At 38.6% G+C, this 22,986-nt stretch overlaps 1 long non-coding RNA gene across 1 annotated transcript in view; it reads right to left on the bottom strand.

The window, feature by feature from the left end:
• Nucleotides 1-4,071: 4,071 nt before the first annotated feature.
• The window catches only part of LOC104144823 (uncharacterized), a 40,040-nt gene continuing 21,125 nt past the window's right edge, over nucleotides 4,072-22,986 (bottom strand). The window contains exons 2-3 of the long non-coding RNA XR_011139283.1: nucleotides 6,940-7,076; nucleotides 4,072-4,854 (exon numbers count right to left, since the gene is read on the bottom strand). This is a non-coding gene — a long non-coding RNA (uncharacterized lncRNA). The remainder of the gene's footprint in view (nucleotides 4,855-6,939; nucleotides 7,077-22,986) is intronic.

Genomic DNA, 22,986 nt, shown 5'->3' with positions numbered 1-22,986 from the left:
AGGAAGAGAGACCTGGCCAAGTTAAGATGACCCGTTATTATCCTTGAGCTTGGATGCAAAAAGAGCTGTGGAGTGCAGCAGCCTCAGAGAGAAGCTGGGAGGAGGAAGGGAGGGAGGGAGAGGGTGGGAGGAGGAAGGGAGGGAGTGGAGAGGAAGTAGGAGGGTTTACTCTTGCAACACTGTGGAATGTAAGTATTATTTTCTCTACCAGAAGAGATGGCAAGGCCAATATCTGGAATATAAATATTTTTGAAATATTCTCTGCAATCCAACCAGCTCCTGCTCTAAGAAGCTTATATAGTCTCACTGTCTTTGGTCCTCCCCTCTCTTTACTGTTAGTTGAGGCAATGCAATCACACATATTTTCCTGCGGCTTTTTTACTGTTGTTTTGGATATTGTTTCTCCGCTTTAGATAGACTTAGGCAAAGTGGAATAATTCTTTCACAGTGGCTTGTCTTCTGTTATTATAACTGCAAAAATATAACTTATGGCATAGAAGAAATACAAGTTTATAAAGCCTTTTAAGGTTTTCAGGATGTTCTTAAGACTGGTAGGAGAAAGTAAGCTAAAGTAACCAAAAGACTTACGCTCTGTGACACTCAACATGACGAGACTCAACTCTTAGTTGTTTTATCAGCTACTAGAAAGGATTCCCTCTGAATTCACCTTAGGAGACAGGCAACTCTGCCAATTTTCTCTTACAAAGCAGGGATTCTGGAAGAGTAAGACATGGAAGAGGATTTAGGAAACTCAGGTGCAAAGGGACTGTACTTCAGCCATGAAAGTATGTGATAGTCTAGGATCTTTTCAGAGTGACTGATAAAGTTTCTCCACACAATAACAATTTTCCTTGAAGAAGAAAGAGTGAAAATGACTCTTCCTCACAATGGTTAGAGGGGGCAACCGTGAACCAGCCCTTGCTCTAACTAATGCTTAAAAATGTAATAGATATTAAAATATTATTAAGGTAGTACTGTAAGGTATTACTAATTAATAGCTATTATTTGTATTGGGTATTAAGTAAGTGGATGCTTTTGGGAAGGTGAAATCAACAATCAGATTTTCTATTCTAAGTGTCCAAACTAATCTTTAAAACTCCTAAATATCAAGTGTCAGATCTGACTTTAGTCTTACTCTAGGCATAACTTATGCATTTTGTGTTAAAGGATAAAATACACAGCACTTTGGAAGAAAGGACCAGAGAGGTTAGGACTGCTCTCTTACCTCTCATGTAGGGCATGCAGCCAGGCTCCCCTTTGCCTAGCGTCCCCTTGGCACCCATAAATTGTCACTTCATTCCTACGCAAGGACATGGCTTTCATAGGAAAAGTATGACAAACCCCAGACAGCACAAAGCCTGGGCAGACGGATCAAAAGCAGTCAGGCTGAGGAGAGGCTACAGGCCATTTTCTGTTTTCTCTTCTATATTCTGGTCAGTAAGCTCTTTGTTACTGCATAAAAGAAAAAGTGTGCTGAAATCTGTACGAAAACACAGCCTCAGCTCGCCCATTGGGAGCTGAGAGGCTCCCACTGGCCAGCCAGAGCCATCTGCGGGCCAAATGCCTTGCTTTGGCTGACTCGCAGCAGCCAATTCAGGACAAACCTTGCAGGGTATTGTTTCAAGAAAAACTCCGTGTGACAGGGGCTTGCTATTTAGACATGGTGATACCAAATTTAGGCACAATCAAACAAGCAAAGCCCAACAAACAGCTGAACAGGACTTAGACGTACAAGAACGTCTCCCAAGGGCAGCTGAGCCAGTTTGCTCTCCCACACTGACCTGATGAGCAGGTCAAACTTATGCATACAAAAAATTAAAATGCATATTTTTTCTTTAACAGAAGTGCCTTTTTGTGGCAAATCACAACCAAAAATTATTAGTAATGTACTTTTGACTAAATGCTGGAATACCGCAAAACATCAGTGGAGCTCATAATGTTCAGGTATGGCAGGGTAAATATTTTCCCCAGTATGCAGATTTTTGACAGTGTGAGTCATATGAAAAGGTTATTGGAAATTCAACAGCTACAGTGATGAGTGCTACTGAATTCCATAAGCATTCCTGTTTTTTTAACCCTGATACAACCTATGATTTCATTCAAAGTTTCATTGCCATCTTCTTTGCACAGGCCAAATGCTACTCAATGCATGTTGCTAACAGGCCACACATGTGCTGGAGTCTCTGAAGACTACCAAAGGATGACTGCAACTCACTCAGATGTTTTAGCATTAAAACAAAAGGAGTAATTTCAATTTTGCCTCTTCTCCTGCTGAAGTCTTCTTTTTTCTATATATCTGTCCTGCAGAACATGAGAAAAATATTTCTGAGAGCAGCAAAGCCAGAAATGCAACTTTTTCAAAAATACTAATTGTGCTGGTAATGAATTTGCAATTGAAATTTTGATAACAGAATACAATAGCTTTAGCATTATGAATGTCCAGCTTTCCCTCCTTCACACAGTATGAATCAAAAACATTGTTTTCAAGTAGCATTGAAACAGACATCAGCAATAAATGGATCTGGACATGTTCAATGATACATTTTATTTACTCAAATAGATTACCTCGTTTCTTTGGTCCAGCTTTTGGCAGAACTAAAACATCCAAAAATTTTCACATATATAAAAAAGCCAAATTGTTTTAAAGCTTGAGAATTATTATTTTTACATCTCTTCCCAGGTGCCTGGTTTGAATAGAGGTTTAGATTTTGCCTCACAACTGTTGTAAAAAGTTAATTTAAGTGAACTGTTATATTCATGAACAAAGAGACTTTTTACACTCAGTGACGTGGGTCATTAATTGGACATCTCATTCATCATAGACCCTTACCAGAGAAAACAAAGAACAAGAACTAAAACAGGACTCTGGCTTTGTTAAAAGAAAAAAAAAAAGTTTGAGGAATCTGCATTTAATCAAAACATGCAAAACAATCTCCAGATACTGTCTGGCAACAAATTTAGGATTTGCAGAGCTGAAGTGTTCATTTGCTTGACTATAAATATTATGTTGATGAAAGACAGTCCTAACTCTGTCTTCCACCACTTCACTTCTGATAGGGAAGTTAAGATTTTATGTGTTTGCTTAGAAACCCATTAGATCTAACCTTTCTGGGAGAATTACAAAGGGGAATGATAAATGGCTGTGTATCAGTTTAGGGGAGGGAAAGGCTTCATCTGAGGTACTACAGGGGTTGGTATTCGGTCTAGTCATACTTGATGTTATCATTCATGTAGCATATAAACGAAAATCAAAGATTATACTAAGGTGGGAGGAACTCCTAATATCAGTGAGGAAAAAAATGTTTAAAATGACATCAAGTGGTTAGGAAAAGAAGCAAGAAAATATGATTAAAGCTGGGGAAACGCAGAATATTATACCTGTGAGAAAACACTCCAAGGATAGGTATTTAGTGGGAGGAAAAAAACAATAGTGCAACAGGGTTAAGAAGGAACACAATATTAAATATACACTTGCAATAGGATAAGTGGACAATAAAGAAAGCAAAATTATTTGGTATATATCCCTCATGAACAGTGGAATTAATAACCCTTTCCCCCATGAGCTGGCAGAAACAAGGCCCTTAGAGAAAGGAGCTGGCCTGTGAAATGTGCAAGGAGACTTTTGCCTAAGTGTAAGCAAGCCAAAGGCTGCTCCTTACAGGTCTCACTAGTAGGTTTGGCATTATTTTGGTAGAAAGATCTCCAGCTTCCTGTGCAAGCCTTGCATCGGATCCCTCAGCAAGTCCATTTATAAATTCTGTGCAGAGGAAGTGAAAATTTGGGCTTAGATTTTTGCACAACTCTCTTCCTCCTTCACTACAGAGTTAAATCTTCTGCAAAGATAGGTGAGAAAAAGGCTGAAAATACTAGAACTGCGTAAGAATAATTAAGCCACAAATACAATTTCCTTGCTTTGTGAACATAAATACTGTATGGGCTGTTACATTACCGATTTTAATTTGAACAGCTATACTGGCCTTAAACAATACCCTTAGAGGTGAGCACTATCAAACGGTAGGTATTTGGAAGTGGAGTTTGAATATCTGGTTTAATGCAACATCTTGGTAAAATATAGAACAATGCAATGCCACTTTATTTTATACAGCATCTTATTACATAAACCATAACTCCTTCCAAAAGAAACATCACTCAGCAGCAGAAAGTAAGCTATAAAAAATTCCAGAAAAAGGAGGAAAATACTGCAAAAATATCTTTTAATTAATGACACCAAAACTATAATCAAGATCATTGCAAATATTTGTGTTAAATCAGTGTATTTAAAAAGCAAAATGTTTATAATCACACATATTTTCTCTTCCTTAGGATTAGTGGCTCCTATAAAGAAAACTATGTGAAGGAAGAATCATTTTTCTCTACTGAAAGGTAAACTTTCACACTTTGGCTAAAATTTTCCACACATAAACTCCTGGTCATGTTTTACACCGTGTTACATATTTAATAACTACTCACAATCAACCTAGGAGAATAACACCAATTTATCAGGGACTAGATTCAGCTCTGAAAGATTATCAGAGAACACTATAAAAATACTGCTGTTTGCAAGAGGCCGCTAGGTACAGCACGTTATGCCCTGTAAAGCAGCCAGGGCAGTTTTATTAAGGTCAGATGGCATTTGAAGACAGAATCATGAAGAAACATATTGAAAAGGTTTTTATAGAATGTTCCTGTTGTGAAAACACCTAAGGGACTTACGTGCATACATACATATGTTTCTTGTTTTTATTTCCATGACTTCATGTGTAGTCACTCAGTTTACCAGTCAGAAAGCTTTCTTTCTGCCACTGCTGTCCTAAGCCTTTACTGTTCTCGGATCTTCAAAGTATATGTTCCATACTGTGAGAGAATGAATTAGACTTTCATCAATTTCACAGAACATCAAAAAAACATAACCAGATGAAAGAACGAAGACTTACGATATAGATTTTTTTAAATTATGTACAAAATGCATTCCTTTTATAATTCATTAATTTCCAGGGAGGTTAGAGAGGGGATGTGTCTGAATTACTGTCTCGTGGAAGACAGGCGCGGAAAGGACTTGAGCTCAATAATCCAACGGAGACTCAAAGGAGCTAAGAGAGGACAACGACAGAGCCACATGCTAACGAGCAAAGCAAACCTCAGAGGAAGTGCAGATCAGCACATCCTTCAAGACTGCTCCTGGACTCCTTACTCAGGCAAACTGCAATTGATTCTGCAGTTAGAGATAGCCTAGCAGGAGATAAACAAGCTTACTTTTGAAGCCCTGGGTCAGCTCTCTCCTCCTTTTTGGTGCATTGATACCGCTTTTTAAAACGTGTTTAAAAACCAGGCATGTAAAGTAAAACTTGATGAGGAAAAAACAGTTTGACTTCCATTAGGTGTTTTCTTACCTAAATCTATGCTTCTGACTTAGCCACTGCCCAGCTGACACAGTTTTCATGCTATCATTACACAATTAAAATAATTGCACAATTTTTAAATATTTAATTACATTTCTCATCATTAGGTTTAAGATACCAAGTCACTCCTTAAGCTTCCATTGGGTATGCTACTAGTTTTAGCTTCCTAAAGATCACACTATTACACAAGTTTTCCAGATATCAGATTAGTTTCATACTGCTTTTCTGAATCTTCTCTAACTTGCCAGTTTGCTTTTTGAAGTATGGTCATCAATACTGGAATGACATATTCAGCATTAATCACTCTCTTGCCATTGATAGAGTTGCCTGTTTATGGTCATGCCCTCTTCATCTTTCCTTGCCTAAGCAGTCACAGTTTTCCCGAAAAAAGTCCCTTTCTAAAATTAGATTCTTTGTGCTTAGAAGTTCGACCTTGAACTCAGCTGTGTTAAAATGAGCTCATTTTACCAAGCAATTCAACCTGGCACAGCTTATCAGTCCGCATCATTATTTTCTATTTATCTTTTAGTTTTTAATCATTTGATAATGTTAGTAGCAGTGATTTTATATTGTTTTTCGTCCCACATCAATGATGCAGGCAGTGCAGGCAGGCAGAGAATAGATCCCAAAGAGACCTACTAGAAATCTCCTGTTGGACAACATTTTCAATTTGCAATTGCATTTTACATTCTGCTGGTAGCTCATTTTAATCCATTTAATACTGGCTATATCTGTTGCATATACTGTATTATACCAAAATATTGTGGGAGACTAAGCCAGATTCTTTAAAGATATTTATTATCTCAACACAATTTGCTTTTTCCAGCCAATTTGTGAGTTTGTCAATAATTTTTGACAGATCTATTTTCACTGAAACCTTACTGAATCACATTAATCATTCTACTATGATTTCTTTGCTTTTCTCTTAATTTAAACTGGATGGTCGAGATCAAATTTTCCAGGTCATGCTATTTACCTTAACATGTTATTTGGAAATGAAAAGCAAATAAGAGAAACTAAAAGCACCATACAGAGGATGATATTGCAGTAAGACAAGAAGAACTGATTTAAATCTAGATTTTCTGAATTATCATCATAATAAGATGCTCGATCTCATTGGCCAGTATAGATTTCAGTCTACTACCTTAGGATTGTAGTACTTTACATAAAAATAAATATAAGGTTTATATTCTTATTTAAGATTTTTTGCTAATATGTGGAACCTATTATTCGCGTACACATATTATTTAAGTAATTTTAGAACATAGCATACATTTAACATCCATATTCTTTAAATATATTTACTATATCTGAAAATGGAGATTGACAGAATTTGCCAGATGATAATCTATGCAAAATTTGTTCACATTATATTGGCCAGGGCTCAGAACTCAATTCTAGTGTACAAAACAAGCATTCAAAAGGTCTTTCTTTGAGTTAGTCACTGAGTTATCTTAGTGCATTTTAAAATACAATTGAGAAAACAATAAAGAGCCTTGGAAAAAAGCAGTCTGAAGGAAATGGAAGCTTTTTCCATTACCTTCAATAGACTTTGGAAAGCAAACTTGCTTGATTAGCCTTCATGTTAATACTTCATTTCCTTTTGCTCTGTCACTTTCATTCACATCTCAAATCTTCTCAGATTTGGTCAGAGAATCCCAAGCAGGAGCTTTCTCACTGAAATCACAAGACATAAATTTCACTTTTTTACACTTTTACAAATGAGGTCTATGCATTAGTACTTGGATTTTGGTTTGAGTGTGCAAGCACAACCAAACTGATGAAAAGACTTTCCTTGACAATGGTTGCAGCACAGTATAGAGAATCTCAAGCTACTTTTTGACTGGGTAGATGCAGGCTACCAGCAGCAGTCATCCCAGGGCACAGAAAACTAAACACAAGCGACCTCATCCTGCTTTCCTGCTGTAACGGTATTTTAACATATCTCGTATTTGTACTTCTCTGAACAGAGGCAAACTGCTGAAGCTAACGGCAAAGCTACATGAGTCCCACTGCAGGCACTTTGAACAAGGGATAGAAATGAGACTTTACTGAGTAAAGTGCCATTGAAACAACCTCTTATGTGGGTTCAGCTTCTGCTATTGTTTAAAGTTTCTGTGCACCTTCACATTGCACATCGGTTTGTTGTTTTGATAATACTTGGCATTTTGTTAATAATACGTGGCATTTCTATAGCATTTTTCATGTTCAAAGTGTTAATTAATTTAATTTTTCCAGTTACAGTTAGTTACAGTTTAATTACAGTTACAGTTATCTTAAAGAGAAACCTGTCTGCTGGAACAAAACACCGTGAATAGCAAGGACTCAGAGTCTTTTGACGATTTGGGGGATGAGGGTTGCTTACCAAAAAATAGTAAATGTATTTAATTTACAGGATAAAACAATTTAACAACCTTCACTTAAATTAAGGCACTAAGCCAAAAACAATTAATCCAGAATCTTAGTTGTGACTTCTAACATACTTCCTCTAGCAGTGTTTATATTTTATGTAAAGCAAGACCTTGTGATTATGATATTGATTTTTGGTCCTGATAAATGTATCCATAAGCAAATGAAGTGGCAGCTCACTTGATTAGGTGCTCTTCAAAAATTGCACCAGTCACAGTTTCTGCAAAACAAACTAAAACTTTAATGTACAGCAGAAGACCATTTGGGAAACTATGCTGCGCTACTCTGTCTTTGAAATCTTTTCTGTAAGACCTTTCCTTTTTAAACTAGCAGAGTATTTGATTGTACTGATGGAACTGGGTTTTATGCCCTGTAATTGGTACAAGCCTTTTGGCTTGCCACGTGGTTGACTATTGATCCATATTCTCCTGAGGATACATGCAATTACACCGAGAATTTCTCTAGAATATATCCTGTTCTCCTCTCCTCCTATTTTTTTATGTTTCTAGAATTTCTTTCTATTTCATATTGTCAGAGAAAAAACTTCAAAGGGCAATGCGTCAATCTTGCAGAGCGCAAGACAAAGGAGCTTTTGAGTTGCAGTGTAACATCAGGTATTCTTAGTTAAAAATTTCATTGTTTTATTGCCAGAGAAGTCTTTTGGCAGAGGTGGCAGAAGCAGGTAAATTTCAAACTGTATTATTACCATTTAAAGAAATCGTATCACAAGCGTACTATCAACTCTGATGTTTTGTGAATCAAAAATCTTGGAATTCTTCCAAGACTATTTCAGAAGTTTGCATTTGTTTTCCTTTCAGTATACCACAGTTCTGCCACAAGCCACAGGCTGGGACAAAATAACAGAAGTTTTTTAGGGTGAATTACTTTTAATGGGATTTGGGTACCCAAACTGTTTGGAAATCTCAGTCATATCCTTTGCATTAGGAGCATATGGTCTTGGCATTTTGAAAAAGGTTACACTTACTCAAATGTTTATTCCCAGTGTGAACATTCAGACAGCATACTGGACTTTGCAATACCATAAACAGCTGAAATAAAGACACCACTCAATCACCAGTCCACTCATGCCTCAGTGCCTTTTGAAAGGCTTTGTAACATGGCGTGGAATCAAATACAGAATGGTGCAGATATGGTTTCCCAGAAGGTTTATTCTCAGGCCAGAAGTCAAAAGATGTTTATAGTGTCAGTGGGCATGGAAAAAAGATGAATACAATCAAAAGCGCCAGAGTTAATTTTCTATTATTGTTATTATATCTAAAGCTAAGACTATAGAAAAGTGTGAGGGGAAAAAAAAAAAGATTTACCAGCTGCCAGATCGTTTCCCAGTTTGGAAGCTGATCAGCCCTTTCCAGTTATACTCTGTCTTTTTTTTTCCTTTTCTTCTCAGCACAAAACGTTGCAAAACATAGCAATTGTAAAGAAAGAAGTGAAGGAGACATAATCTTAACCCACAAAAACACATCCTAGATCACACAGGAACAGTATGAAAGGAGGGGGAGAGAAATACATTGTTGATACATGTACCTTGTATTATTAAAAACAACAAACAGAAGAGTTCCTCTTAAAACTCATGAACACTAGAATGATGACAACCCCAGGCTTCCTCTGCGTTTTCAGACACTACTCAGAGGCACACCAGCATCTTCTGCATCTGCCAGCTGAACTGTATCCTGTTACACAGCAGTTCCAGTTCAAAATATAAATTAATTTCAAGGCCTCATGATCTGGACAATTTACAAAGGGGTATCCACCGGCATCTGAGCATTATGGGGATGTCAAGACTTCATGTCATAATCATCACACTTTCAGTGTCCAAACAAGCCAGGTGCCTCTTTAGAAGAAATAACAAGCATACAGCCTACGCCAAGCAGACATAGTAGCGTGGGAGGTTTGAGAAACAGACGAAACACACCAGTGTTTTGCCTTGTTTGCCGATGGCTTTATCACAAAAAATGATTGCTAATTTAGGATGGGCTGTATCAGCATTGGAGTGGTCAGTAACAGCTCCGATAGCTTCTTTCCAGGCAGTTGCCTGCTCATCTGATGGATCAGCACAGTTCATTTCCCTCCTCTTCCTAATGCAGATCTCAGCACCTACCACCAGCTCCAGGAGGAGGGCCTGTGCATTAGACTTCAGGCTATGCAAAGGCAAATACTTCACTCCCTGCTTCATTTCATATGAAATTATTTCCCATTTCGCTGGGAAATAAACACATTCACTACAAGTGCCTGTTTCTGAGTGCAGCCATCTCACAAGTTCTCCAGCTTCTAGACTCTCTCTGGCCAAGTTATTATTTATTATTATCTTCCAAGTGGGGACAGACGGAGCTGACACACCACTACTGCCTACAGGACTTTTTTTTCCAGTTCTTTAGTTGGCAACAAATAAGTTTTTATTCATACATGGTTTTGCTTAAAAGGGGCTGATCTATCACTCACAGCTTTTTTGCAGGAACTAACCCTATGTATTTCCAATTAGTTCTAATTGGCTGTGCAAGAGTCCCTCAAAGGGAGCTGTAGAGAGCAAAACTACATAGGACAGTGGGCTAAAGTATGAAGAGGGCAGGAACTATTTTTTTGTTCTTAACTCATCTGACCCCTTTGCAACTGTGTCATTTAATCTCTGTAATTTCAATTTTATTTCTAGCATTTTATTTGTATTTAGATCAGTTTTAGGGGAGACGGTATCTTTCACCAAGTAAAATTTAAATTACAGTTTAAAAAAAAATTGCCATTGGCTTGGATTTCATTCCCAAAATCGGTACGGTACTTTGGGAACGGGCTTTCTTAGTTTCATATTTAAATCATGTTAACAGACACCATAGTATCTGGGAATAATCTATACTCATTACAATATAGTTTACATAATCTTTTTCTGAAAGTTCTGATTTTCTAGCTCTGTTAAGCAATTTGTGATGAAATATATTATAAACAGCTCAACATTATTATTCCATCCACATTTTTATGTGTTAATAACCCTTTTTTCCATTTTGCAAATCAACAAAATAGAAATGGCTTATAAAATCTTTCAGATTAAGAGATAAGACTGTTCAGCCTCACAAAAACATTTGGTCAGTTGATCTAGCATTAACAGTTATGTTTAGGAAACAGTTTAACAATCACAAAACGAGACCTTGTAAGCATTAAGAATAAGTATTACATATTTCTACTATAATTAATTTCTAAATAAATAAAATATTTCTTTATTTGATCATGATAAATATAAGTAAAATAATATATTCTTTAGCAGATTAAAGTATCACCCAGTGGAGAGGAGGGTTTATTTTTTTTCTCAGTATTAGGACTGGAAGCTTTCTGCCATTCAAACTAACTACAGGTTTGCTTAAATGGAACTGTATTTTGAGAAGGGATCTCTTGTACTGCTGATTTTTGTATTATATAACATATTTTCCTATCTCTGCACCAGAGTACAGTAAACTTTAAACAATTACATCTGAGGTGGGGCCAAGGGCTCCAAAGTCTACTTTAGCAAGAGAAAGACAATCAGCTCTTTTTCCCTAATGCTTCTTTCACACCCCAAGAAAAACCTTAAAGAAAATAACAACAAAAAAAAAAGCTGAAAAAATTAGAATATAATTCAAGGCAATTGATTCAAATACAACGATCACCACCTTTAAAAAAAATACTGTGGCAAATCAGTTCTTGTATTTGCTTGCATGCACTCTTGAGACTTTTTTCCAAGAAATGAATTTATGCTGATGGTTCTAATTTCCCTAGGCCTTCGTTGGGCCTACTCCAGGCTCTTGAACTCACTCGTCCTCCACAAGTTCTCAGCGATCATCTCTGATGGCTCAGCAATTGCCTCAGCCAACTGTCTAAGCACTGCGTCAAGCCCAAAATAATGTAAAAAACATAGATGTATTGTCCACTTTTCCTACAGAAGTGATAGAAGGTTAAAAAAAAAGAAAAACTGGATGAAATTGCTTATGAGGAAAATATTCAAAGGTGTAATACGGTTTGGCTAAGCAAAAGCTATGTCCCAAAATGTACAGAAATGTAGAAGGAAAGAAGGAAAGAAGGAAAGAAGGAATAGATTCTTCCAGCTCTCCAAATTCGTGATTCAGCTCCTAAAATGTATGTGATAATTCATAGTCTTCACTACGGCAAAATAAGTAAAAATCAGAAAAGTAAGTCACATGAAACTACATTGGTGTAAAAGGAAACTGCTAAGTGTAGCAGGGTTTCCAGGATTTAGCTTGCAAGATTTTTATATTTCTGTGTGCTTAAGGAAAGAACTGAAAACAACAGAGAGAGAGATTTAAGAAATCTTGTCTCTGAAAATTATCATAGTTAGTAATTCTACAATGAGAATGAGTAATCCCAGTAAAGAGGATATTTATTTTAACTTAGGTAAGTGTTGCTTCCAGTTCTTTAATTAACCAGAAATCCCTAGCACTAATTTTAGCACGTCCAGTTTCACAGGAGAACAAATTTTTGAGCCTGCTCCGCTCAGCACAAGATAAGGCTTATGTAGGAGCATAATGATTTAATGAAATTCCATTTCACCCAGTGCATATGGCAGAGCCTTACCTTTAGGCTGAGCTTGAATCTCTCCTTTTGCATTCTTCTGTGTTAGCAACTTTTTATTTTGAGGAAATATTTATGGAAAGCAGAAGTGCTATGAATGCTCAGTTTAAATACAAATGTAAAGAGAACACTTGCACCAGTATTCTCTCAGCAGTGTGGAAAACTGTCTACGGTATTCACACAGTAGACCGAAACAAAAAAATCAGGGATCATTTTCAGAAGAAAGAAAAACATCCTCCTTCATCTTTTCCATCACTGTTAAATTGTACAGTCTGCTGCAGTGGAATAGTGTACAGATGACCAAGTGAGCTGTGGACAGATTAAACGAGATAGTTGTTTTTAACCCATTCAAGGCTCCATCATAAAAAGGCTGTGATCCTTCCTACAAACTCTGGTACACGTGTACAAAATGTGTGGGACCCCAATGGGACGATAGGGGATATCTCCATATATCTGCCTGATCCATAAATCAGTTCCAAATACATTGACCAGCTTGCAGCTCCCATGACTAAGCTATCTTTGCTATGTAGTCACCAAAAAATGCAAATTCTGAGAGAATCCAATACAGAAAACATGCCCTGCTGATTTTTCCCCTGCCGGTTCAAAAATAGGTCTACAACAGCACTTTCTAAATTGTGCTCCATAGCCAGGGAGAGCTACATGAGCGCGTAGTCTGAATTTGGCCCACAGAGTGATGCCACTTTTGTCGTGTTTTCAGATAAGTAAGAGTGATAAGGGTGCATGATGGTCTGTGGAAAAGATGTGGTATGGACATGAGCCTGTGACCCCTCCTCCCCTGTTCCCCTGCTAAAAGCAATCCTGCTGTCTATGCTGATGAATGGACCTAAGGGACCTACACCTAACCAAATTGCCTTTTTTTTTTGCAGAGACCTGAGGGATGTGTCTCTTCTGAACTTGGCTGGCACTTGCACACCAGTGCAATCCAACTGCACTGCAAACGGAAACGTCTTGACTGAACACACAGACAGAGAAAGCCTGGAGCAGAGGTTTGACCTGGCTCAATCAAAACATAAAAAATCATAATCATTCAAGAGCATGTAGAACCCAGCAAATCATCTCCCGCGTTAAAATATCCAAGAAGGCATTATAGACGTCACAAACAAATTAACAAACATAATCAGCCAAATCATCAGCTGGTATAAATTGGCAGAAATCCACTGTAGCAACATAAATTTTATAAAACTAATCTAAATTACGCCAGCTGAAAAACAAAGTTCATGGTTTTTGCCATTGTGTACATGGAATAACCTGTGTATTGTAAGATTTTTAATTTTTTACCTTTTTTTTGTACGACTCTTGTCTTTACATAAACAGACATGCAAATAAATTAAGGTGTCCATTTTCCATTCCATCTGCTCTGCAGCAAACCATTTATTGCTCTTTAAATGACAGCTGCTTGGCCCAGGAACAAGTTAGTCTTCCACTGGGCAGCGCTCGCTTGCGCTGCTGGCAAAGCACTAGTAATCCACAGCTCTACATTCTCCTCTCCATTCCCGGATGGCCCATGCCCTGCCCTGGCACTCGCTTTCTGCAGAAGACTCAGGAGGTATCAAAGCCAATTCTGTCATTAAAGAGTTCCCCTAGGCAGGAAACATTTTCTCCTGTTATTAAGTTGATTGAGTATCAAGAAGCAGCACCAAGAAGCAAAGACAGGACATTCTGGTCTAAAATCATTCCTACATTACAAAATAGCATAAGAATAACATAAGAATACCTTTAACAATATCTATGACTAATTCCAATTCCAAATTTAGAGAATATTCCTCCAAAAAAGTATTTTGATGCTCTCCACAATAGGGGGCTTATCACAATTCTGCAGTTGGAGACTGCAGAGTCTGCTGCTAAGTTTTATTGATTAAACTTATCTGCTCTCACCCTCTTGAATTAATGTAATGTGGCTGGCATTTATTGCAGTATTATAGGCCATGACTGTTATGAAAATAAGGTTGCTAGGATACCTTCATTATTTCATCTTCATATTATACTGGTCTTCCAATTAATGAAGAAACACTCAAACTACTTCTCAGCATATCTAACACACATTCTTAACATATGACTTCCTTCACCTCTATGCAACATTCCTCTCTGCATTCACCTTCTAACTAGCACATTGGAAACAACAAAGTGATCGTATCAGTTTACAAATTGTGGTAATGATGATGCAACTCCTCCACCTCACCTTTTCTCATCTTTCTTAAAACAAAGGCTTAAAAACATATGTTTTCACATCCAGTATTTCTCCACTGAATGGACTTGAAAAAATACCACTTTTCAGGGGCAATTTTACAAGCCTATGCTACCCATTATCCATTAAAAACTTTTTATTACACAACCTCAGCAGTATAATGTCTATTCAAAAATGAGATCCTGCAAAATTATGTATTTCTCAAGGCAGGTATCTAATGAAGTACATGAGGTATTCTCATTAGAAATGACTAGGCAGCCAAAGCTCTGGAAATACTCAGTCCCAGAACTGAACTTGTTTGAAAGTCTATTGCAATCTGATAGACTACAATGGAAACTCACCTTGGATACATATGCTAAGCATTATCCTCTGCACGAACAGTCTGTGCAGCACAAAATTCCTGACACTTACAGCTTAAATGGAAATTAAGTAGGAAGTAGGCGTTATAAAGACCTTCTGGTATAGTGAATTTCACAACCAAAGCGGAGTGCTCACCCTTCACTTCATTCCTATATTAGGACTGGAAAGTTGAAAAATGTTCTGGATAACCAGCAATTAGCAAACATTCAGAGACAGAGAATAAACAAAAAGTGTATCTGCATTTCAAGCTATTTCTTAATGATTTGACTAAATATAATAGGATGATCAAGTGAACAAACAGAGCAGCTACTGACATTTTCAGACAGATCAACACATCTAAATAGCTGAGCTATAAATAGGCTGCTCATAGTATTACAGCACATGCTGACCACACAGATGTGATCTTGCAAAGCAAGTACCAGAGACTGTACACAGCTGTTTTCACTTGATTAAAGCCTGTGTGGTCTTCCCTCCAGGACAAAGAAATATACTCTATTTAAAAAGAAAAAAAATGGAATTCCTATTGCATAGACTAATAGTTCTTATATATTAGGTAGGTTAATTTTGTCCTGAAAATGATCAGTGATTCAATAAACAGCCGAAAGCTCTCAAAGAAACAAGCAAAGTAGTTTGCATAAAACATTAGGAAAATATCCCCAAAGCACTCCAGAAATGTCATGAGATATTGATAATTTGACATGATTATGTATGATTTGTTGAACACACAAGCATGCTTGAGCAGTGAGAAGGAATACCTATGACTGTCCTGGAGGCAATTACACCCAGGAGCTGGGCTTTACAGGGTGCGTCCCGTGAAGCGCAGACTGCTCTCAGCTCACCCCGAAACCTCGGGGAACAGAGGAGGCTCAGAGCACTGCAGAAGACGCTCAGCATTTAGCAGCACTGGGATCGGTGGACCAAACATGGGATGATGACAGTCTCCTTCTGGGGACCGGTTTCACTTTTTGCATACTGTCCAGGGGTGGCTTTAACACCTTTCTATGCCCATGCTGCTGCTCAGGTGTTCTGCTGTGAGTGAAAAAAGGAGCCTCATGAAAACAGCCCCATGATCCCCTCTGTCCTCCGAGGTCCCACCACTGTTTCATCGGGTCATGTTGTTCAGCTGATACCCTGGAGCTGAGCAAATCTCCATCCTGCCTCCGAGCCCCAGCCCCATCTGCATCTATCAAGAGCTTCTGACAGGCCCCACTGCCTGTTTCAGCGGCTCACGGAAAAGCTTGCGCACTACTTAGCAGGAAGGTGTGGGAACCTGGGCTGCTGAGGCTGTATTCTGATTTATATGGCTTCTCTCCTCTGAGACCGCAGAGGAAAGCCCCTGCTCCCTTGAGCTGTCCCAGCCGCTTGTTTCTGCAGCTCTGCAGAGCTGCGGGGTTCTGTGCTTTACTACACGTAACAGCAGCTCCTATTCTCACTTTATACAAACACATAACAGTACTGGGCAGAAGGACAAAACTTACGCATGTGATAAAACCTCTAATGGCTGGCAACTGGCATATCTGTTTTTCGCCCAAATAATGAAGCCATGAGCAAGATATGTACGTGACCCCAAGCAAGTGTTGATTGAAGCTCCTGTAAGGTAAATAAGCTGCAAATATTTTTTGCTGCCTTTACAGTATTCCACTTCCTTCACTGTCTGTATGTGCTCGTCATTCTGGTTGTAGTAGGACGCGATCTTTCATTGTCATATTCTCCACCTTTCTGTTATAACTACCTCCTTTCCCCTTTATGTCATGCCACCATTCTTCTTTCATTAGGCCTTAATTATAGCCTGTGTCTAAAACTTCCTGCCTGTGGCTCTTTACAGAATTGGTTTGCTTTCTCTCTCTCTCTCTCTCTCTCTCTCTCTCTGTCTCTCACAGACACACACACACGCACATGCGCGTCCACACACACACACACACACACACACACACACACACACACACGCACGCTTTTCTCCTATTCCTCTTCAGATCTTAACCTCTGTACAGTCATCACCTTTTGAAAGTGCAAAGTAAGACAATTAGTCATTATAACAAATTTTTCAAGGCTGGAAGGTCACATTACAACTCTTAAACTTCAGTGGTTTAGATGTTTTGAGATGTAATGTGAAAAATGTCTTTGATCTTTTTATTGCCTTGGTAAACTTTTTATGGGGCAATCCATTTACCTAGTGCATTAGAGAGCTCAATAAAATATTCTGCGCACAAAAATACTGCACTTTACCAATTACATATATATCTTTGTTCTGTAAAATTTACAGTTCTATGCAAAGGTCTAGAATATTTTATGAATATGAATGTATTTAACCTCAAAGCCCACCACTGAAGAAAATTAGTTGCTACCTTATTTTCTCAGTACTTTTAATCCAAGGTATTAAGCATTTAATTTTGAAAGTCCTGCCTCCCACTTATGAAGAATGAAGTCTTAGACCTAGTATGTGTGCAGTTGCTGGAACTGAACATACAAGTTATCTGTTTGTGCATAAAGCCAATAAGCTACAAGGTACCTCTGGTCAGGTGTTATCCCATTTGTGTGTACAATTAGCCACAGGAAAGAGTTTGCAATTTGCACATGCTCATTTCTAAAACATCGGACTTCAGGGATTAATGCAAAGTCACAACAAAAGCCACCGACTGGACCTGGAAGTCTACTTTCAAATCATCATTGCAAGATACAATATATACCTTAAGAGTTTAAACATGTACATGATACTGGCAGTGTCATCTTCTCCCACATCTAAAATTATCCCAAAATTTTCCAAAAATTGTCTGCGTTTGAGTTCTAGAAGGTAGAAATGACAAAAGATTACAAAATTCTAGAGACAGTTGATGATGACCCTTTTGAACTAGGCCGGTTCCTTTTGTTTGTGTCACTTCAACAACATGAAGTAACCACAAAAGCCAGCTTCCCTGCTTAAGGGAGGTTCCTCTCCCAGTTTGAGAAGCACCTACTCGCAGCCCGTGTAAGAACATAGAAATGGAAAGAAAGCAGGCTTATATCTACAGGAAAAGTTGAGGTTTGCTGTTCAGGTGACAGTCTTGGCCTGGCTGAAGATCCTAGGACTGGAAGTGGCACAGAACAGAGTAGGGCCAAGATGGAAGTTCCTGCCACTACTATGATCTTGGCAAACACCAGAGATTGCTACTACTGGGAGGGTCCACTCATCCTTGCCCCCTTCAGGAGTTGCCACTGCCCCAGACATGCAGATCCTTTCTTTGTGGCAGCACCAGCAGCAGATCTAGAAAACCAGAGAGAAAAGTCATGGCCGTTTTGCTGCCTCAGCAATTGTTTATTCGAGGCAGTTGCCTACTGTGTTTTCTCTGGCAAGTTTAATGTGAACAGAAAGTCAATATAGCCCCAACTAACACCTGCCAGCCTGATCACTGGCAGCCCCTTCCTATTTGAGTAGCCTATTGCCAGTCCAGGGATTAAAGGATTGTTAAAGTGGTAATCATCCCTGTCATACATCAAGGATTGTTAGTCCCAACCCAAGAATATAGCCCCATTTTCTTTTTGCTTTCTGAGCCACCGAGTTGACTGGGTACTTTTCTCTCTTTCTTCCCTGTCTCCAACTTTCTGCCCTTGCTCTATGACCACAGAGCAGCCACTGGTAGAGCAAACAGCGGTACGTTGTGCCACCATTTTCCTCTTTTCTCCTACCTTAGAGTAAGGTGCCGTTTCCTTTCTTCTCCTCCACATCTGTGTTTCCTCTCAGGCTGGACCTCCATGTCATTTCCCTGGCTCCAGCTCCTGGGTCCTGGCAGCTCACTCATCAATCCCAATCTGCTTAATGGGAGTTAAACCCTTAGGAAGCGAGTACTGAGGACGTTGCAGGCTTTGCTTACTAGACTTCTTCGCATGGTTTCAGGCCTGTGTTTGTCAGTCTGCCTTCTCTGTTGCCCTAATCTTCTCCCTCACCTGATGTTCCCCCTTCCCTCTGCCTGTTCCTTTTCCCTGAAAGCCCAGTGGCCCAGAAACCTGCTCCATAAGCCATGTCTGTGCTAGAGGCAACTGTATGAATTCCCATTCACCTAGTTCTCATAATATTTCTCCCATCTCTATTCTCCTTCTTCCACTGCTATCGCAATGTTTGACCTGCATTGTAGAGCTGTGCTGGCAGTAAGAGGAAACATAGTGATTGTACCAGCAGTCATTTAATTGGTTGGGCGAGATGGTGAACTACCATTTGATCTCTTATGCTCAACTACTTTTAGGAGGCAGGGTTCCTATGGAAGGCATGAAAACTCAGAAGATTCCAACAGTTTACAGCATTTGTGACATAGATTCACTGGGGACTTTTATTCCCAATGCTGCTGGCAACATAAACTTTTATAAGCACAGATTTACTCAGCAAACAAAAGGAAATAATAGCAGCCTAAAAAACAATTACGTCTATTAAGCAACATAACCTAACAGGTATAGCAGGATCAGTGGCCTAACTCTGCTATTTAAACAAGGAAGATGCTGTGGTCCTGGAGAAACTGAACAATTCCTCGGCAACGGTGAGCAGCAGCATGAGGCCGTTAATTGAAAGCCTTGCTATGGTCCTGCAGTACACATTGTAATCCCACTAGGCATCATGTAAAATTATTTTCATAAAGTCAGAAAAGGATTTGAAAAGCTCAGAACCACAAGATATAAATCTAAAATTGCAGTGTGAAATTTTGCAATATTTCAGATATTATATAAATACAATTTTAAGACCTTCAAACTTATTCTCTGCATTGCACTAACAGTATAGAAATGGATGAACTTGTTGATTTCAGGGATTAAATTTACATTCTCTGAGAACAGAAAACAAAGTTAAGGTTTAATCTAAGGAGATCATTCTCTGTTGCTGTGAGTGCCACGATTCAGAGTAGGTATACTAGATTTATCTCCGGTCCTCCTTACTGACAATATCCCTGCAGGAGATGCAGGAATTACTTACATTCAGGTAATATCAGCATTTTATTTAATATATGTGCAATGGGACAAATAGTAGCTGCAAATGGGGGAAGACATCATTGACATCACAGAATGAGTTCAACCTCTGTCCTGAAAGGAACCGGTTAGGTGAAAAATCTGGAGAAATATACCAATCTATTTCAGATCAATTAAACTGTTTTTTGCTTGCACCTTCCCCTCCAACTCTGTCCAGTGGTACCAAAATACTACAGGAAAATAACTTATTGACAGTAGACCTTGAGAGAAAATTTCAAATACTGCAAGTGGCATTACTAGAATGTGTTAAGAGAAATAAACAAGTCAACAAAATTTATACTACATCTTGTATCTGGTCTAACAAAAGAAGCACAGAGGTATATCTTGATATCTTTTCCATTAAATCAGGAAGTAGAAAGGTCAGAGTTGAAAAAAAATCACTGCTTTTCAAACAGTGCAGAGTACCTACAGCATAAGGAGGTAAGCGATAAGCAGTGTTCTCAGACTTCACACTACAAAAGCAACAGAGGGAGGGCTCTGATTTTGTGTATATTATGTTTTGAAACAAAGATTATACTTTCCAACTTCAGAAATATTAATGCAAACATTACTCATTCTGGAAGTCTGTTTAGATTTGAAGAAGTCATTATTGATTTTTAATCTAAAATCGATTTTCTTTTTTGTGCTTTGATCTCCATTTCTTTCTGTTGTATTATGCCTGCACATATACCTAGAAGACTCGAAAGATACATAATATATAATGTCATGCAATCAGAACTTAGGGCAGAAAAGATTTGTTCAGCCTTTTCACTCAGTATTATCCAAGTTACGCGACCATGAGTTAACTCCAAAGTATAGATATATGTCAATGGCTATGTGAGTACTGAGCATTGCAGCCTGATCTAATCCATTTCCTGGTCATGACACCATTCCCCACCATTGCCTTGAACACAACCTCTTCCTTCCAGCACTTCCCTGAGGAACAACTTCTGGTCTTGTTCTTAGACCTCTTCCAACCTGGACAAAGTGCACTGATGGTGGCTTTTCTGACCTTCCTGGAGACAAATGGTGAGTTCTTTAACTCCTGAAAGATCCCAAATCAACCATTTCTAAAATTTTCATTAAAAGAAGATTACAGCTCTGAACCAACCAAACCACAAAGCTTAGTTAGCAGGCTAAGTAATTAGCTAGTTCTAATACACATATTAGGTAAAAGTTATTTTGGTAATCTCAAATTTTGATTGCTCCATTTTCTTCTGCCTTCATATCAGCAAAGAGCATAAAGTCAATAAAAGCCTAATATTTCGCAAGTCATTAGGATTCACCTGGCTATCAGAGCTCCACTTGATCCCCATTATATGGCGCGTAGAGTTTAAGATGAATTGAGAATAACATACTGGACGCTTCCGCATCTCACTGTGGAGCAATACAAGACATGAATCAATATTCTTCTCTCATGAAGAAGGCATTTGACAAACTTTCACTGAAGAGAATGAAAAATGTGTATTACCACTGGTCTCAGCTCTCTGGGGGGGAGGTGGGGGAAGGATTCAAGAAAAGAGGATAAAATACGTAGTAACTGTATACACTTTCTTGATATGACAGCAATATTTCTGTAATATGCATACAGTAGACCAACAACTGTAGGGATAATTACCCAGCAAGATTTCTTGCACACTTCTCACCATAAGAGTGTCTTTGGAAGGAACCTGAATGCTGGGAGAACAATGAATGATCCCAAGAGGGGACTAAAAAGGAGTACTCCTAATCCTACTGTCACCACTGTAAGTCAACATTGAATTCAATCGAGTAAGTGGAATTCACAAATTAAAAGGAACTCCCAAGTAAGTGCTGAAATAGGTTTTAAAATTCTACTAAAGTAATTATCTAGGCCAATTTATGCCAAGTTCTCATTTCTCTGTGTTTCCATGGGTAGCAAACAAACAAAACTCTTTTCTGTTTTCTCTAGCATGAGCTAGAGAAAGTCAACAATATGCTGAAAACATCATTCTTTTCTTGAAAAGGCATCAATTTTTTCTTGGTATTTTTAATGTTGCGATGTTATATACTTGCTTCTTTAGTTTCCACCATTATGGCACTATCATGTCCTGTATCCAGACACTGCTTGAAGGACACACTTTGCAAGGTGCCATCTTCTACAAGAGAGTGTTGTCTCCTGTTTGACATCCATCTGCTACCAAACAAAATGCCAGTGAGGTCTACAGCAGTGACTGCTGAATCCATTTTCCGCAATGGGCCAGATTTCCCATGAGGTCCACAACATACCCATATCTAACTTAAAAATAAAAATACAGTAAAGACAACAGGGTTCTGAAGACCCTCTGTGAACTAGTTACTATGCTCTTGTGGGCCACAGCTTGCGACCATTGTTCTATGATTTAGAGGGCTTACCACGGTAGCGTTGCTACAGCTTGAGGAAATCAATTTTATAACAACAACATGGATCACCTAACCAGCTCCACTCTACATTTGTTCCTCACCACTGACTTCCCCACATCAGGCCTGTCCTCAGTTCTTGAGACACCGCTGAGTCCTATCCCTGATGATGATTTCTTTTTACTACATCATCTTTCTGGTGCAAACTCACTGTACATCACATACTGAGGTCTCAGAATCTAAAAAGAGAACGTTTATGCAGGGTACGCCACCCTTTCCCATTCATTTTTAGCCTCTTGCTGAACTAAATCTACCATTTATGACAACCTACACCCACACTACTGAGTCATCTGTACCATTATATGACCCCCCCCCCCCCCCCCCCGCAGCACTCATTCACTTTATCTGAAGAGGAACTCAATGTGAGGCAAAAATGAATCTCAGTTCCATCCTCATAAAGACCAGTGCATTCTGGGACATAGTATATGCATATTTATTAATACAGTAATCACAGAGAGTCACATTCTCTTTCTCTGTATTTAATGAAGGCATTATTATTCTGCCCCCTTTGCCTCATTATAATAAAATCCTACCTTGGATTTAATAACTAAAATAAATCTGCTTGAGTCAGGCCAAGAGCTAAGTTACTATTCTTCCTAAGGACCATCTTAGCTCTGCAATGGAGAGATGACACTCTACATCAAGCCAACATATGATAAC

This window comes from Struthio camelus, chromosome 2 (genome assembly GCF_040807025.1).
Source record: "Struthio camelus isolate bStrCam1 chromosome 2, bStrCam1.hap1, whole genome shotgun sequence".
NCBI lineage: Eukaryota > Metazoa > Chordata > Aves > Struthioniformes > Struthionidae > Struthio > Struthio camelus.
This window is presented reverse-complemented; position numbering and strand designations above follow the sequence as displayed.